Genomic DNA, 14993 nt, shown 5'->3' with positions numbered 1-14993 from the left:
TTCAGTAATACGCTCCTTCAATTTACGGGTAGTCTTACCCACATAAAACGAAGGACAGGAGACACATGTAGCCAAAGAGACCACAGAAGATGTAGTACAAGTGGCTGATACTTTAAACTTAAAGGCATTACCATAAGTGGGATGTATAAAAGTGTCACTATCATTACTAAGAATATCAGCACAACACATACAATTAAAACACTTAAAAGTGCCACAGTTCACTGAAAAGGGTACGTGCATGGATCTACTAAAGTCCTTGTAGCATAACATGCTCTTAAGTGTCTTCATATTTCTATATGCAAAGCGTGGTTTATCACCCAAGATAGCCTTCAACTCATCAGAGGCCATAAGAATGGCCCAATTGTTGAATATAATTTGTTTGATAGGGCCTGACTTTACATTAAACAAAGTAATATATCTAATGGCTTTCTCAGATTTATTCCTTACATTGTCATTACTTGTATCGGCCAAACCTTCTAAAAAGGTTGGTTTCAAGCATGTCTCTCTATCTGTCATCACATTATGTTTCAAACCAGATAGAAGATGCTCATCATATCAACTAGATATAAAATCTTTTATCATATCCTCCAATTGGCAGGAGAAAACAGTGTCATCAGTGTTTAACCTGCTTACTCTACTAAACTGAGACTTAACAATGCCTTTAAATATATGCGGTGCATGCATGCTACCAAAATGGGTGTATCTACCAGAATAAACATCTTTCCTATGTAAACTAGTATGTAGAACGCCTTCATGCATCTGTAACCTAACATCTAAAAAAACTATAGTGTTATCAGATGTTTCCATTTTAAATTTTAAAAAACTTGTAGTTGAATTCAAATAAGTCAAAAGTGCATTTAACTCATCCAACGTACCACCCCATATCATAAAGCAATCATCCACAAAACGTTGGAAAAAACAAATTTTATCAACAAAAGGATTACTTTCATTATATATATGACTCTTCTCCCATTGATAAAGGACCAAGTTGGCATATGTGTTGGCTACCGAGGTACCCATAGCTACCCCAGTAAGCTGAAGGAACAAAGTGTCATTAAACAAAAATACATTATTTTTCAATATTACATTAATAAGACAGCAAATATTTTCTATGTGTCTAATATTTGGACTAGGTTGTGAGACTAAAAAGTTTCTCAACAATTCAAGCCCAATGTCATTTGGAATGACAGTAAAGAGGGAGGTAATATCTAGTGTTACAAAATAATACTTACACTTATCTAGTGCACCATTAATACTATTATACCATAGCTGCAACTTACACAGTAAATCTGATGTATCCCGTAAAATTAGGAGATGCTATGATAAGAATGCCCTATATAAACATATATCTATTTTTGGTAATGAACATAAATTTAAGTTTAGGGTGATTGATATTGTATATCCTACATTAAGGGGTGGTGACATTAATAACCAATTAGTGACTAAGGAATATGAATGGATATTGAGACTTGCTGCTGATTCACCACCAGGTTTGAACAGTATGGTTAGCCTTAAACCGATACTAGTTAAACTACAAAATACCAAATTGTGATGTAATTGTTCATGAATTATGTATGTTATATAGAATAGACTCTTATGCTCTAAAGTTTTATAATATGTTTTATATTCTGTATTTTATTTTTGTTTTTGTGTTGTCACATGATTTTTTTGGCTGCTGATCATGTGACTGATGACCTGTATTTAAAGTGTGAAATGTTTGATGCTATGTTTTAGTATTGAAGAAGGGTTCTACCCGAAAGCTTTGCTTTATAAAGTGGTTTTCTCTACCAAGTGTTTGTTTTATATCAGTTTTTGCACCTTTTCATATGGCCAGTATGAGATATATTCGGGACACACCAGTTGGGCCAACACATACCCACGGTCAGTACAGGGTTTAGAACTTTACTTATTTTCCTAGCTGAGAGCTTATTCTTGTAGCAGTTTAGTTGCTTATTCTGTTTCTTGTAAGAATTACATATTTTACATACAGAAATAACTGTTTTATGCAACTGTTACATGAAATATGGTACATAATTACTTCCTACAATCAGAGGACATTTGCCATTGTATTATTTTTGGTCAGGACACACCTACCCAAACAGGAACTGTCCCTCACATAGTGGGACAGGAGGTACCCTGCTTACATCAGCACCTTAATCATCCTATATCCAACTGCCACTATGCGAATGTGTAAAGTATATATTCTCGATAATGCATGTGGGGAGTTGTGCATCACGGTCAGGTGTTTAATCCCGGGTAGTAGATTCTGCATGACCTGCTGGAGGCTGAGCAGTCTCATGAACCACTACTGCACATACAACTTGTGTCCAGATGTCTACAGGACTGGACATCGTGTTGTGACACCAAGTCTGATATTTACATAGGATACTTATCCAATGAGGAATATCCAAAAATTGAACAGACCAATAAACTTTGATAATTTTGGATTTACGAAAATGTGATAGGGTTATACATGCAAGGGATACATAGTTTGCAATCCTGAGACTGCCTAGGGTGAGACTGCCTACTAGATATGAGTAGTGGTCACTATGTGCAGATATGGCTGCGTCAAGCTGGCAGCCCGAGTATGGCTGGATTTGGTGGACATTCAGGAATGGGGGGGGTTGTGTGCTGTAGGGGGGATGATGTGTATTCAATTATGCATCCAGGTGTGTTGTGGTTGGATGGCTCAGTTCAGGCCAGACCATTATGTGGGTATGTGCCAGTGACATTGCTGTACATGTGTATCGCACATTTTAATATTCATATGTTTGTGGGATTGTGTTCTACAGTATGGCCTGTCAGGTTGTATTGCAGATGTGTATGTTTGTTCTTTGTGTTTCTTTCTGATTCACCCACTGCTCCCTCATACACCTCCAGTTCACCTATTGTGCATCCAACACAGTCTCCCCTTGGCAAATTATTACATTACCTGCCCCCCCCCACCCATATTCCACACACTCCATCCATCCCTTCTCTGGTTGATGGCCCATGGTACGGTCAAGGGAACATTTTGCATACACTATATATCTCTGGTACCTGTATGGTTGTGAGGACTACCCTAGCATTCTTCATCTTCCACATACTGTACATCACGCACATAGGTACACGCAAATACTTATCTTTCATGACATGGTAGGTAGACCCGGGTAATACCCGTTCATCTTTGGCCCATCCTGACAAGGATGCCTTAAACCACAAATGGGCAGATTATGGATGAATGCTCTGACCATTGGTAGGGTTGCAACCTTTTCATATGGCCAGGATGGGATATATTCAAGACACACATCAGATTTTACAGGCTAACACATACCCATGGTCAGTACAATGGATAGTACTTTTGTTTTATGCCTAAATGTAAGCTTATTGTTGTAGCAGTTTAGCTGCTTCTTCTGTTTCATTTACTTGCTTATTCTGTTTCTTGTAACATGTAGGTATGTTACATATGGAAATAGCTATTGTATGTGACTATTACATAAGATGTGCGACATAATTATGTCATACGATCGCAGGATATTTTACATTTATAATGGTTTTGGTATGGACACAACTGCCCAGAGGGGGACTGTCTCGCACAATGTGGGACAGGTGGTAACCCTGACCATTGGCAAGACTTAGCTATTGGCGGTATGCTAACATGATGCGTTTCGCTTCCACTTGGTATAACTATCAACACTACAATAGAATACGAGCATGGGGTTTTAAATGTCATTTGTTCGAGGGATGGGGACTCAATATTCAGCTATGTGCATTTGTGTTTGCTTTTTATTTTTGTGTTCGCAAAACTGTCTTGCATGCTTTGCATACATTTCAGTATCCATGGACACTGACAGGTGTGATTACTATTGGAGGCAGGCTGAACTATTCAGCATTTTAGGTTGCACGTAAACAGCTGACATGTCCACGCCTCCATGCGGTGCTTGGACATGCCCCATGCACTTGTGCATGTTTTCTATGCACGTTGATGTGGCAGCAGCGCACCTTCATTAATATGCATATGGTGCTACTGCACCATCTCTACTCCACACGGTTGACACAAGCCTAATGCCGTCCTTGCTCCAAGCTTCATGAATCCTGGACACACACGCACACACACACACACACACACACACACACACACACACGCACGCACGCACGCACACACACACACACACACACGCACACACACACACACACACACACACACACACACATATATATATATATATGTGTGTGTGTGTGTGTGTGTGTGTGTGTGTGTGTGTGTGTGTGTGTGTATTTCTTATATGGCATACCTGGAAGTTCAGCAGGTAGTCCTCCACCTCAGCACTGACATAACTGACTCTCTGGGATTTTCCTGATGAGCTGTCTGTATCTCTGACAGTGGACAGGAACTCCTCTGACTCAGTCAGTAGTGGTTCAGTAGCAGGACCACCACCAGTAGCCATCTTTTCTCAGGCAATTGCAGGTACCCTATGCTTTATGTTATATTCATATCAGTGGTTCAGTGTATTATCTGCTGGCAATCCTGCCCATGTCCTCCAACTGCATTAACAATGTTTACTATCTACTCCCAGATAGAGTCATGGGAATACTTGTCAGCTTCATCCCTGTCTAATAGGAATGATCCATATCTCCATAGTGTCTGGATGATGGCTTCATTCTCTGTATATGTATATGGAGGTTTATGGGGACCCAATGTCTTGGGCACTATAGCCCTGTAATGAAATGAAATATAAGAAGAGAAAAAAAGGAAATTAATCTAAAAGAGTGAGTGTTTATAAAATAAATATGCATGATTTTTTGACATCATGCAGAAAACTAAGGCAAAATGAAGAGCTATCTAGGAGGAAATACAAAGATAATACAAAAATGTAACCCCACTGCCCCCAGCAAAACAAAGGAAATGAAAAACATGTGAGATAGTCTCTAAGGATAACAACAACTGTATAAATCTGTATCACATAGTAGCATTACAAAAATATTTATACTTAATTAATAGTACATTGGATTATGGGCAGATAGATATAAATCACAGGAGTAACACATTTTTTGGATTACAAATGTAAACCCCCCTGACATTGCTTATACTGCTATATTACATTTATGCAATAAATGATTAGATTCTCTCAGAAATATTTTTTTAATGGCAAGTAACATTTACATGGTAACAAACTTTTTCTCATTAAAACAAATAACTTATATATTTGGCTATGACCAAACAATGGAGATAGCAAACAATGGCAATGAAAATATAATGCATCCATAATTGCAAAACAAATCATTTAGTAAGAAATAGCAACATAGCTTTACAAAGAATCAGTTCTGAAAGCAGCCAAATTATTACAAGTCAAATAGTATCAGAATGTGTGTGGATCCAAATAGTCTCCCCTACTAGGATAAAAGTGTCTTACATACATGATTAGTTTATACAGTGAAAATTCAGTCCTGTGAGCACTGTGAATATATAAACCAGTTTGGAAATAATTGACGTTCATGAATACCACAATCTGCAGTATGTGCTGGGAAGGAAAACATGGTAAAAGGACCTACACAACTCCATGCATATACCTGTGTAGTGCAAGAGTGAGCTTTGAGAAGTGTTACTTGCTAAAGGTTTCCAAGTATGAATGATTGTAGTAATTGCAGGAATAAATAAGTTTTTTACAGTCCTGCTACTTTGATCTATATTTACCGAGGGTGTGTCATGGAGAATAGAATTGCCAAAAAGTTAGGGCATTATATTGACTGACTTAGGAAAGAAATCCTTTATAACACTTGTATTACTAAATGCTTATGATCCAACTACAGCTCTGTGTAACAAGTTGTTGACCAAAATTCATATGAAGCACATGACAGTTAAATAATAAACATACATATCAAAATACATGCAAATAATGCACTTCTATCAGACTAGACAAAATACATGCAAATGAGAATGCACTTCTATCAGACTAGAATACAAAGGGGAATAAAGTTAATAAAAGAAATGTTTACCAACAGCAGTAAAGAAATGTTTACCAACAGCAGTATTATTGCAAACACATTTTGCTATTGTGACAGGAATCATTAGCTTAACTGTTGCATATATACCATTCATCTACACTTCTACAGGGAACTTACAAAGGACAGCTGTAATAAAAGACTTATGTAGGGCCTTTAGTGTAAGTATACAATGTTGCCTCTTGAGTATATGTAAACCATCTTCTTGTTTTCAGAAATCTGTCTGTTGTTTGTAGAAATAGTGAAAATAGTCTGCAATGTGCTATGTTCATGCCATGGTATTAAGGATCAAATGTAAATGTGGTAGTGGTGTTTGTGTGCCTTTAGTAAGTTGCATATTTTCATCTGATAAGAAGACCAATGTTGATAGAACAACACAAAGAGATGTTCTATTTTTATTTGTTTATTTGCAAAAAATGATAATACAAGGTTTGAATCTAGTTTACATATAATTTTACCAAGGAGGCAGAATGACGTGTCACAAACCTTGTTTAGGATTGTAACAGTATATCTAAATGAGTGTCATATATATGTTTTTTGTAACAAAATTATCATTAACGCTTGCTATATAAATTCAATATTATGTGTGAAAATTATGTTAGCCATGGCAGTGATGAGGATGGCTAATTAAAAATGCACTTGAACAGGTATAATGTACACAATACCCATGTTATAATTATTATGACTTATATGTGTTTAGGACAGTAAGCCATATGAAGTATGTATGAAACATACCCCAAGATGGATTACTCAAGTCATGCAACTCTATACCTGTGAAATGTATTTACAACCACAAGTACTACCCTTTAAATCAAATTTCAGACTCATAGGTAGCTCAACTCCAAAATACATCTCTTAATTAACTCATTACAGCCGAGTGACATCTCCAGGTGTTTCTGCACTTGCCTTCTGCTGTGCCACGTCACATATTTCCTGTTCATATTTACGTTAATAATTCCAAAACTATGCTACACACGAGGTATCAGAATATTTTATCTGGAAGCATACATGATGGCAAATGCAATTGTATTGCTATATGACCTCTGCAAATGAGTATTTCCTATTACTACAAATTGATAACCTAATTATTTAAAGGCTGAAGTCACAACCACTGGGAGTTAAAGGTACATACTCAGAAGAGCTGTACTGTAGGGAATGAGTTAAGAGAATCTCCATTCATTTTGAAAGCAGTATTTCTCAAATGACCATGTAAAAAATAAAGTTCTGCTGAACAACTGACAGTTGATAAGCAAAGGTTAACATTGTATCTTTCTTTTTCTCATGAGTTTGATACCAAGGTGATACTACTAAATGTGGAGAGTGTGTGTAACTCCCATCAGTCCTGTATGCCACACATCATACCATTTTACCTCCAACCAACAATAATTATAAAAATACCTTAAAAAATGTCAGTATTTAAGACTGGAGCATAAATAAATAGGCTGAGCATCACACATGGACAAATCTCACTGCCATATTTCACACCTTCATTTATTTTCGATGGAATCATTGTCTGGTTGTCTTCCAAGCCAATTTTGTTTTCAGTTGTGCAAACCCAACTGGCAAGGCTGTGCATCTTTGTGTAGAGGCTGTTACACATGAGATATGAAATTCAGACACATAGGTTTAGCTTGCCTTCTGTACACATAGCTGGCAAATGTGTAACTAGTGTTCCATTTAGAGAAACAGTTAGGGAGCTGAGGATGTTGAGATTTTTTGCATCACTCATCATCAAATGTTACAGCTGTGGGTGCTGCATGGGGATTATATCAGGTGACTGTATAAGGCTGAGTCTTGGAATAGCTTGGCCAAGGCTTTCTTCAGTTCATCTGGGCTTTCCATACACTGAGGAACAATGCTGTCACCATTACAGTGACACAAACAGGTGCAAGCAATGGGAGGATAAATTTAAGACTACAATCACCCCTCAGCTGTGTAATTATAGTGACCCATCACCAGTCCCTGTTATAGCATGGATTTTCCATCCAACACAGTTACTCATTACTATTATTATTTCTTTTTATGGGGGTATATTGCTGATGTAACTTAAATGATCATTAGCACAGGGAGCTAGATTAATGTCTGTGGTTTGGTCTGATATGCTACCTCAGATGGCTGTGGTGACACCACTACAGACAACGGAAACACCCAACACATCTGTATCAGAACTTGTCAGTTGCCTTCACAACTCTTGTCCTACCTGTTTCACCTACATTATGTATCTCTACCCTGACTGGTGGTGGAGTGGTTCCTTCAGGAAGCAGTGCTAGTACTGGTTGACAATTCTATCACCTGTCAAGAGATGACAGGACTGTTGGAGGAGATAATTGAAAGAGTTCTCAGTGGCTTAACTAACAGACTTGAAAAGGTCCTGCATCAGATTGTAAAATCAATACCACATCCAGCACTGACCCAGGAAACTGACATGGGAGACAGTAGTGACATTTCTGAGGGGAAAGGACTAGATTTTCACTGTGTTCAAGCTATACAGGGATTCACCTCCAATATACCATGCCTATCCCCATTCATGGTGTCTCCCAATCTTTTGTGTCCATCACTATCCCTATCTGTCTTATATGTCCTGTATGCCAATGCCTGCTACTTTACCTATCCACCCTACCTTAACATCTTATTTTTAAGCACCTTTCCCAGCAGTCCTTTATTCTTCCTCTCAAAGCAATTAAAGAGTATGGACTGTTATATGTGCTTCTGTGAGCCTTCTTCTTCTTGTCTCATGTAGAAAAAGTCAGTAATTCTGCCTAGCTTTTCTTATATAAAACCTGATCTAGAAGTAGGTAGGAAGATGTGGAAGGTTGTAATGTTACAGAAAAAGCTAACTAACAAAAATAAATAAATAAACATGGCTCAAGAAATCCACTGAAAGATGCATTAATTTTTTTTGAAGTAAATAAACACAAACATTTTCAAGCCAGAGCAACAGGGACTCTCTTAGGTTAAAAACATTAGAATGCAACCTGAAGATTAATTTCAAGTTTGTTAGATATAATGAGGGAAAAAGATGCTCCATCCTGAATATGGTATACCTCTCATCATTCCCGAATTTCACAGAATGTCCATATTTTTTCCTTATATATTTTGCTCTGTTCCTCATAAAATCTGTTTTTTGCTGGCAAACAACTGAGGACTGAAGTCAATACATAATGAAAGATATTTCAGTTTCAGTCTTCACATTCTTCACAAAATGCTTGTTAATGCAAACCTGCTATTCAAGCAACTTTCAAAATTTATAACAGAAGTATTTATAATCTGTGTCTGATTTTGGGTGCCCCCTACTAGTTATCCTTGGCTTTGTCCAGAATTGTTGGACTATGAGGCTGGGTGGCATGCAGCATGACCATGGTACAATTAACAAAGATCCTTTTAAGCTATGTCTCACACTGATATAAGACAAATGCTAACTTAATGCTAACTTGAATGAACAGTATAACAGCCTAAATATTCATACTGCAAGAGTTGCTATTCAAGAAAATGACTGAATGAAAAGTGCAGAACAGAAGCTTATATACAGCATGACACATCCCCAATGTTATCTGCAGGAAAAACATGTTTTATTGTTTTGTTCAATCCTTTCTATTGTTGCAAGTTAACTAAATGCCTGCAAATCAAAACTCCAGGAGGCTACAAACAATAAGACCAAAAACAAAACCTTTTTACAAGTAATGATCTTGTAATCAATAGTGTTTTAGTCTGGAAAAGAATGTTGAGGTTAGTCAAGAAAATATTGTTCAATGTTAGGACCTTTATACCCTACAGTATATTTTATTCTGCTATGCACCTTTTAACATAACAGAAATTAAAATGATAAGTTGCAGAACAGTCAGATTGCTTAAAAGTGCAGCCACATCCTGATGTGAAAATAAAAGAGAGGACATAAGCTTCCTTGGTAGATCTAGCTGACAATAAGTGATGTTTCTGAACAATAAACACATTCCTGTTGCTACATCATTATACTCCTAAAAGCAGTTTGACTTGTACATAATGCAGGCAGTGCACATATAGCAAATGGTCAGAAGTGCTTAGCTGTGAACCTGGTATCACTTATCTAATCAGTCAATACATTTATTTATTTGTTAGGTGTTTGTTTGATTCTTCCTTTCCTTATGTATGTAATATAACTGTGTCTTTAGGTATGCACGCATGTATCTTTTATTTGGTTAGTTCAAGTGATTTTTGACCTATCTTCAGTGTAGTCCCATGAATGAAAAAAAAACAGACAAGTATTTATGATAATAAAAGCACATTCATTATATGAAAATTTATACTAAGGTTTCAATATATACATAAGGTTATATATACCATGCATAACATACATAAGGTAATATGCATACACTGCTGTGAGTAGAGAATAAACAATGAAAACAATTTGCTACAATATTATTTACTTTGGGATATGGAGAAAAGAAGGGAATAATGTACATCTGTCAAAAAAGGGATGTTCAGACAAGTTACATTTTAAAAACTATTAACTTAAAATTATGGAACACAAAATATTCTGTTTTACATGTACTAGCAATTAAGACATCATGGTGTCACAGTCACAATGGCAGTCACAATAAGAAATGCTCATTGGTTACCTAACCAATGAATTGTACATGGTCTTGTTGCAAGAGTTATCTGGAGGGTGCCAGCATCCATACAACCACTGAAGTTTTTGGTGCTTCCTCACCTGCACTCTTACTTCAATTAGAACCTCCTCATCATGGATAAAAGCATTGACTTACTCCTAAGATAGAGTGCTGAGGGAGACCATTCATTGTAATTTTGTCATGCCCAAGGGCTTCCTGTGCCATCTGCTGATTGAATCTGTTTTAACTCCCAGACTGAGACCTCAAATGGAGCCTTATCATTTCAGACAAGGCAGACAATTCCTACAAGAATGGACTTGCACCATACTGTCATTGATTGAGGATGACTTTTTCCCCACCCTAATTCTACCCTAACCCCTCTCCTTGCTAGTGGTATCTTTATCATGCCACTGCAGTGAATCCATTGCCATCCCCCTCATGTGTATGTGCTCACACACATGCACACGCACACACACGCACACATACACACACACACACACACACACACACACACACACACACACACACACACACACACACACAAGACATACCCAGAGAAATGCAATTACCAGTTTGTGATTTAAAACCTATATCCCTTGGCCAATGACTTTCATGCAAATTTATTTTTGCACTTGCCTATAACCCCAAATTGTATGAGTGAAAACTATCACTCATTCCCATTCCATCAACCTTGCTTTTCCATAACCCAAACCTCTACTTGAACTTAGTTCATCTGGACACAGTTAGGGCTTTAAACACTATGACCATTAAACTACACTGTTAAGTGATTCTGTTCTATTTTTATTTTCATTAACTTCTTCAGACTATATTTACACCAAAACCAATCACACATTAAAGACTCAAACTACTATGTGATGTTTGGAAGCTTCTCTAACAAGATTGCTATATGCTTTGCCTTGCAGTTAATATATGTTTTTGTGAGTAATTCAGTTCCATAGTATTGTGGACATAGTTGCATTCAAATGCAGAAACTGTTGTCATAACACTTCATATAAATGTTAGGAATGTTGCTTTCCTAAGTCAGTCAGTGGAAGCAACAAAATTCCTTATAATTCCCTTCTCCTTGACACACCCTTGATAAGTGGACATTAAAGAGGACTGTCTGTGAAAAATAGATTGATAGTGCACTCAAACTAATCATTCACACTTGCAAGCACTTGACATGTAACACTTCTCAGTGCTCATCCTTGCAGAGATAGAATGTGTGAATGCAATCATGTATGTCCTTATACCATATTTACATTCCCTGAACTTACTGCAGATTTTTGAACTTCACAAATGCTAAAGAGGTCATGCCTCATTTTCATATTAAATGTGCTCATGGGGTTCAATCTGCACTATATCAAGTTAATTGTGTTGGCAAGTAAATTGTATCTTGGTATAGGATACTATTTATCCAGAGAACTGCATGCTGCTATTTGCTTGCAAAACATGTTTCTAGTGTTAAATCTAACTTGATGCAATGGTAAGTTGCTTTTTAAAAATGCTGTATTATAAACTTACTGCTGAATTGCATTTCACAATACATCTATATCATTACTGTATGAATTCTTTGTCCCTTGCAGATGGCATAATCATGTATACCAGTTATTTAGTAAACTGCAAATGTTTGTAAACAATGTTACATGATATATGTTACATGATATTATGAAATGTTGTTATGCCAATCTGGCAAGTTATTGCAGAAAAGTGTTGCATCACTTATTAGCAAGGTCAGTTGGTTGACATTTGTTGCCCACAAATGTGACAAGCCTGTGATATGTAACTGAATGCCCTTCATACAAGCAGACATCCAAGAACACCTTTAGCCATTTGTAATGGAAAGGTGCACATTGCTTTGGTTAGTCCTGCAATGTACTACTCAGTTACACAGTTGTTGTCCTCCTTATATAACCTGTACACTTGCTTTTCATTTCCTATTCTTTTTTTTTTTCTTTTTGGGTGTGTGTGCTGTACTTACTTTTGTGAACTAATATGGAGCTTTCATTTCTAAATTATCTTGTACATGATGGATGCATACATTCATACACACATACTTGTTTTGTTAACAATCACTAGGGTTTTCATTGTGTATTATATGTTTTTTTTTTTTACTTTACAACTCATACAGGACTATGGTGCAGAAGACATCTGCAAACTATAAAATGCTATATAGTGCTGCAGAGAATAAACTTATCATCCAGGCACGAGTTCGACATAGTTCATTCCTCTGAGAAAGTGAAAGAAATAGCAAGTACTACTGTGACCATATCTGGGGGCAGATATTCAAATATTAAATAGTGATGTAGCCCTTGCCTTACATATGAAATTGGCCCATAACATATGTCTGCTGGGGGGTGCTAACAAACCACCACTGACTGATACTGAGGAGTTTGTGTCCTCTGTCAGAGATTACTGACTTTCCAACAGAGGATTCACATAGATTGATGATGGTTCAGACATGGAGGAAAACACCAGTTTGTATACTGGAGAAAATTCTAGTATGCAATACAATTCAATCATTCATGTTTGCTTCTTCATTGTTAGGCTTGCCCTTATGTACTCCCCCTAATATCACCCTCTGCTAGTGATGATGACTATGCACTTCTTTTTGCATATTTTTAATATACTGATGGTTGCATATATGTGTGGGAAAGTGTAATGCTTGATACATATTATTGTGCAAAGTCCATATGCAGATATTGCAGACATCATGGTCATACAGTATTGCTGACATTACTGTCCACATAACAGCTGTCTCATCTTAGCAACATAGAACTGATTGCATATGGTGCTAAGCAGTTAGCAGCATTTTATTTTCAAACAGATTCCATACTTATCTTGAGCCTCAGAAGTGGGCAGAAGAGGTTGTATATTTATTATATTATTTCCCTGTCTTCTTGATTTTGCTGTAGAATTTTCTGTGTTATACAGTCCATACTAAGTCAAAAAATGTTTAAAATCCCTTCTTCTTCTTGGCAGAGGTCTGGTAGCAACAGCAGCATCATCTTACATAAAGTCTGTTGCAGATGCAGCTGTGTAATGGCAGCAGCAATGGCTAATGTGTTTTTTTTCTTAAGGGCAATCATAACTATAATCCAAAGAGTTTTGGATTTCAGGGCAAATGGCCACACTGTTGCTTTATAGCTTCATAATAGCACTGCCATGTTGGACTGATTAATTAGCATCTATTTTGGCTACTTATGCATTCTTAAACATATTTTGCCATTTACCTATGTTTGGCAGTTCTGCTCTAAGTATAGAGCTGTTTAAAGAATGCAAAATAGTGCTTTATCATGTGCATGGCATGCCACATCAGATAAACAATAGCTGCACTTAGTGTAGCTGTCAATGAATCCAGCTAATTTTCTCAACAACATAAAATATGACAGATCCGCTCATCTGTCCAAACTATTTTCTTACAGCTCTTATAACAAATTAGTTTCAAGATCTCCTTAGCTGTATGGAATGTCCTCTCTGCAGGTCCAGTTGATTGAGGACCGTGAGTACATAATACAGTATGCATAAAATCATAGTCATCCACAAACTGAACTTTGATGACACGAAATGTATTTCATTGACTGTAACCAGTTGGTTTTATTTATTGAGTAGTCATAGTAAATACTTACTTATAATGTCTCAGTGTCACAATAGTAGTAGTCCACCACTATTGCTTTTATATTCAAACTCTAATATGTTAGCAGCTATGCTTTGTCAAGGACCTTGTGGTAAGGGTATTGTTATCAATGGCTCTCTTCTTTGAGAAAGTTTATGGACAATACAGAATTCAGACCGTGACACAGCTTTGCAATGTCGAGATTAAAGTTTGGTGATCACATTGTCATTATGACTTTTTCATGACATTTCATGAGACCTTGGCATCCATTAAGTATTTTCTTAGCATTTCAGCATGTTCTGATGTGATTTCTGCTATTCTGTCTTAGTACAGGAAAAGGTCATTTTATTCTGACAATTATGCTCTGACTGTGTTGTAGTTGTACATGAATTATCTTGTCTGTGTCCAGTAATTTGTCCATCCATTTTCAACATGTTGGATTACAGCTTGATAATCATGGTCATTTTTGATAACTTGATTTAATTTTTATAGGCTACTGGTAGTCACTACTTTTGTTGTCATTATGTTTTGCAAATAGGCAGCAACATCTTCTTTAGCATCTAATAATAGTTGGTTATGTACAGAATTTCTACATAGTATGTCTACTACCTTTAATTGCTTCCCAGGCACATGGATTGATCAAGCATTGAACATTATTGGTCATATGAAGTCTTTGACATCTAGGTGGTGCTGTTTCTGAATAACAGGAAATAATCATTGGAGTCATTGATTTGCTTTCAGTCTGGAGTTGGAAGGTCTCTAACCCTAGCAGTTATGTGGAGAATATCTTGCATTGCCATACTTTTGCC

The sequence above is a fragment of the Protopterus annectens genome, chromosome 4.part0 (genome assembly GCF_019279795.1).
Source record: "Protopterus annectens isolate FY-2018-M chromosome 4.part0, PAN1.0, whole genome shotgun sequence".
In the NCBI taxonomy this organism is placed as follows: Eukaryota; Metazoa; Chordata; order Ceratodontiformes; family Protopteridae; genus Protopterus; species Protopterus annectens.
Note: the sequence above shows the minus strand (reverse complement) of the source record.